Source organism: Schistocerca serialis, unplaced genomic scaffold, assembly GCF_023864345.2.
Source record: "Schistocerca serialis cubense isolate TAMUIC-IGC-003099 unplaced genomic scaffold, iqSchSeri2.2 HiC_scaffold_419, whole genome shotgun sequence".
Taxonomy (NCBI): Eukaryota; Metazoa; Arthropoda; class Insecta; order Orthoptera; family Acrididae; genus Schistocerca; species Schistocerca serialis.
Genome location: NW_026047996.1, coordinates 5001 through 10000, shown reverse-complemented (window position 1 = coordinate 10000; position 5000 = coordinate 5001). Strand labels below are relative to the sequence as shown.

The 5000-nt window shown below is 50.8% G+C and overlaps 1 non-coding gene across 1 annotated transcript in view; it reads left to right on the top strand.

The window, feature by feature from the left end:
- The first annotated feature begins 4304 nt into the window (after positions 1–4304).
- The window catches only part of LOC126446724 (small subunit ribosomal RNA), a 1909-nt gene continuing 1213 nt past the window's right edge, over positions 4305–5000 (top strand). Inside the window, exon 1 of the ribosomal RNA XR_007583426.1 lies at positions 4305–5000. This exon is cut by the window's right edge and continues 1213 nt beyond it. This is a non-coding gene — a ribosomal RNA (small subunit ribosomal RNA).

Sequence of the window (5000 nt, the reverse complement as noted above, 5' to 3'; positions counted from 1 at the left end):
TGAGAACCACACGTCAGCCAGACACTATCACACACTACTCTCTGCCTCTAACAGGCACACACACAATATCTAACCACCAGCATGGAAGAACATCCGGTGCATCCTCTCCGCCACATTACACAATCCACACTATCATAACCAGACCGGGAGGTCCACCCAGAAAACAGAATATCCCACCCTTCCGACATCCGCCATTGCTCAGCTAAGCCACGAACACCCACACATGTCCTACACAGGGGTGCACCCAACATCACAATACTGCCTCCTGTCACAGTACACAAACAATGGCAGGAATGAAAGACACAGATCTGCCACAACCTTGGAATCGGAGCGCCGCCTGTCATGAGCCACAAGTGCATCCTGACGTGACAAATCGGATGATCCCGCAGGCATGCACTTACGATAATCACTATCAACGAACCTGCCGCCCCCTCCCCCCCCAAAATACACCTTTCCCTACAACGTGTACCTTAACCTAAGCTATATTGTACCTTAACCTAAGCGATATTGTACCTTAACCTAAGGTATATCGTACCTTAACCTAACCTACATTGCGCCTTCACCTAACCTACGTTGTACCTTAACCTAACCTACGTTGTACCTTAACCTAACCTACGTTGTACCTTAACCTAACCTACGTTGTACCTTAACCTAACCTACGTTGTACCTTAACCTAACCTACGTTGTACCTTAACCTAACCTACGTTGTACCTTAACCTAACCTACGTTGTACCTTAACCTAACCTACGTTGTACCTTAACCTAACCTACGTTGTGCCTTAACCTAACCTACGTTGTGCCTTAACCTAACCTACGTTGTGCCTTAACCTAACCTACGTTGTGCCTTAACCTAACCTATGTTGTGCCTTAACCTAACCTATGTTGTGCCTTAACCTAACCTATGTTGTGCCTTAACCTAACCTATGTTGTGCCTTAACCTAACCTATGTTGTGCCTTAACCTAACCTACGTTGTGCCTTAACCTAACCTACGTTGTGCCTTAACCTAACCTACGTTGTGCCTTAACCTAACCTACGTTGTGCCTTAACCTAACCTACGTTGTGCCTTAACCTAACCTACGTTGTGCCTTAACCTAACCTACGTTGTGCCTTAACCTAACCTACGTTGTGCCTTAACCTAACCTACGTTGTGCCTTAACCTAACCTACGTTGTGCCTTAACCTAACCTACGTTGTGCCTTAACCTAACCTACGTTGTGCCTTAACCTAACCTACGTTGTGCCTTAACCTAACCTACGTTGTGCCTTAACCTAACCTACGTTGTGCCTTAACCTAACCTACGTTGTGCCTTAACCTAACCTACGTTGTGCCTTAACCTAACCTACGTTGTGCCTTAACCTAACCTACGTTGTGCCTTAACCTAACCTACGTTGTGCCTTAACCTAACCTACGTTGTGCCTTAACCTAACCTACGTTGTGCCTTAACCTAACCTACGTTGTGCCTTAACCTAACCTACGTTGTGCCTTAACCTAACCTACGTTGTGCCTTAACCTAACCTACGTTGTGCCTTAACCTAACCTACGTTGTGCCTTAACCTAACCTACGTTGTGCCTTAACCTAACCTATGTTGTGCCTTAACCTAACCTATGTTGTGCCTTAACCTAACCTATGTTGTGCCTTAACCTAACCTATGTTGTGCCTTAACCTAACCTATGTTGTGCCTTAACCTAACCTATGTTGTGCCTTAACCTAACCTATGTTGTGCCTTAACCTAACCTATGTTGTGCCTTAACCTAACCTATGTTGTGCCTTAACCTAACCTATGTTGTGCCTTAACCTAACCTACGTTGTGCCTTAACCTAACCCATATTGTACCTTAACCTAACCCATATTGTACCTTAACCTAACCCATATTGTACCTTAACCTAACCCATATTGTACCTTAACCTAACCCATATTGTACCTTAACGTAACCTAATTTGTGCCTTAACGTAACCTAATTTGTGCCTTAACGTAACCTAATTTGTGCCTTAACGTAACCTAATTTGTGCCTTAACGTAACCTAATTTGTGCCTTAACGTAACCTAATTTGTGCCTTAACGTAACCTAATTTGTGCCTTAACGTAACCTAATTTGTGCCTTAACGTAACCTAATTTGTGCCTTAACGTAACCTAATTTGTGCCTTAACGTAACCTAATTTGTGCCTTAACGTAACCTAATTTGTGCCTTAACGTAACCTAATTTGTGCCTTAACGTAACCTAATTTGTGCCTTAACGTAACCTAATTTGTGCCTTAACGTAACCTAATTTGTGCCTTAACGTAACCTAATTTGTGCCTTAACGTAACCTAATTTGTGCCTTAACGTAACCTAATTTGTGCCTTAACGTAACCCATGTTGTGCCTTAACGTAACCCATGTTGTGCCTTAACGTAACCCAATTTGTGCCTTAACGTAACCCATGTTGTGCCTTAACCTAACCTATATTGTGCCTCAACCTAACCTATATTGCGCCTTAACCTGACGCACGTTGTCGCTGAACCTGCTCTGTAATTGTTATGCAACTCGTTAAATTAGTGTAGTGTTGCCTAACCGCAACCCTCGCAATATAGTTCGCTATTCGCACTGCCCGGTCCCCTGTGTATCGCGTCATGTTAAACACCTTGCAGGTGTTGCTGACTTTCCACATGCTCCTGCTATACACTGTAATGTGGATAGCAGCAGGACGTACATGCCCCCCCCCCCTTCCCCCCTGCCTTCGCAAGCTGGTCGTTGAGAAGTTTGCATGTTCAATGCCCTTCGCATGCCGACGTACTCAGCCTACGTTGTGGTACGGCCTGTCACCTGTCCGCCGATGTACGCAAAACCCACAAACTGTACTGCACATTGGTCCGTATGTACTGAATGATACATCGTGGCACATGTGTGACCGTACGACGACTGCGCCTAGCAACGGCAGACCATACAGTCCAAATATTGTGCACGCAGCTACGTGTCGTCTCCCTATAAGAGCTGGATTGCAGTGTGGTACGCCATTCAGACGTGTGGGAGGAACGGACGCCCTGGATGGCGATCAGCATGAGCAGTCTGTTGATGTAGTGGAGCGTGTATTCGGACGTAGTCGTCTCTTCTCACACACCGTGATAGCATGTTGCACCGCGTTCCACATCTGCGACATCCTGCAGAGGCCGGCTGACAGTCGTTCGCGCAATGGACACCGCATACGTACGGGGGCTACCTTCCACGTGTTCTCGAGGCGTGCACATGTTGTTGCGTCTATGTGGGCAGACGTAGTGTGTTGTGACACCTGACACAGGCATGCAATACTCGTTGCAAATGGCGATGGACGTCTACGTTTGCTGGTGACGTTACGCAAATGAACAACAGGTAACCCGTTGTGGTGCGGTTGTTCTCGCTAGAGGTGAATCAGTGTTGGCGACGATCGGTCGAGCTATTAACCGGTTGTTTCAGGGATACCCACCATGCCCACGAACGTGAAAGGGGACCCACCATGCCCACGAACGCGAAAGGGGATCTGGGTGTGAGGCGATACGCGGCGGTGGCTGGGTGGGACCGTCCCCGGCCGGTGAGGGGGGGCCGCCCGGCGTGCTGGCAGCGCGGTGCGTGGGCGCACGCGCTACAGCCGGCTGGTGGGGGCGGCCAGTGGCAGGCGCGCCGGCCGACGGACGCGGCAGGCGGCGCAGCTGCGCGCCGGCGCCCCCTGCTCGCGGCGCCTTGCGGCCAAAGTAGGTCCTCGCGGGCCCGGTGCGAAGCGCGGTGGCCATCTGCAGTGTGCTGGTCCGATTGAGGACTGTGTGCGCTGAGGATGCGCCGCCGCCCGGCGCTCGGCGCCGCGACGCCGTCTGCTGCTCGGTCGCCCCAGCGGTTCTCGCAGGTGGTTTGTATCGCAGCTGTGCGGACGTGTTGGCGCGTGCGCTGTGCTGGGAGAGTTCGCTTCGGCACCCAAGTGGGGCTTTTGTCCTTCTGTGGCGCTGGCGTTGGAGCTGCCGGTCACCGTAGGTGGCGCGTGTTGTCTCCCGCCGGCAATGCCACGACAGCACGCTCCCGGGCCTCTGTCGGCAGCGGCAAGCTCAGTTGGGAGCACGGGTGGTCGCACCTAAAGCGTCTACTCGCCTAACTCCGGGCGATTGCGCCTCTCTCGAACCCGACCAAGTACTTAGGACGGCGCTGCGCGCCGCCGGGACCTGAGAGGGTTTCGAGGTGTGTTGTGCAGGGGAGCTCAGCCTCCTCCTGTTTGCAGAATAATTGAGCGGACGCTTGCGTGTTCGCGCGGGCCCCCGGGACACACTCCCGGGCGGCCGGCTGCTCAGCTCTAGTTGACGCAGCTCCCTGGTTGATCCTGCCAGTAGTCATATGCTTGTCTCAAAGATTAAGCCATGCATGTCTCAGTACAAGCCGCATTAAGGTGAAACCGCGAATGGCTCATTAAATCAGTTATGGTTCCTTAGATCGTACCCACGTTACTTGGATAACTGTGGTAATTCTAGAGCTAATACATGCAAACAGAGTCCCGACCAGAGATGGAAGGGACGCTTTTATTAGATCAAAACCAATCGGTCGGCTCGTCCGGTCCGTTTGCCTTGGTGACTCTGAATAACTTTGGGCTGATCGCACGGTCCTCGTACCGGCGACGCATCTTTCAAATGTCTGCCTTATCAACTGTCGATGGTAGGTTCTGCGCCTACCATGGTTGTAACGGGTAACGGGGAATCAGGGTTCGATTCCGGAGAGGGAGCCTGAGAAACGGCTACCACATCCAAGGAAGGCAGCAGGCGCGCAAATTACCCACTCCCGGCACGGGGAGGTAGTGACGAAAAATAACGATACGGGACTCATCCGAGGCCCCGTAATCGGAATGAGTACACTTTAAATCCTTTAACGAGTATCTATTGGAGGGCAAGTCTGGTGCCAGCAGCCGCGGTAATTCCAGCTCCAATAGCGTATATTAAAGTTGTTGCGGTTAAAAAGCTCGTAGTTGGATTTGTGTCCCACGCTGTTGGTTCACCGCCCGTCGGTGTTTAA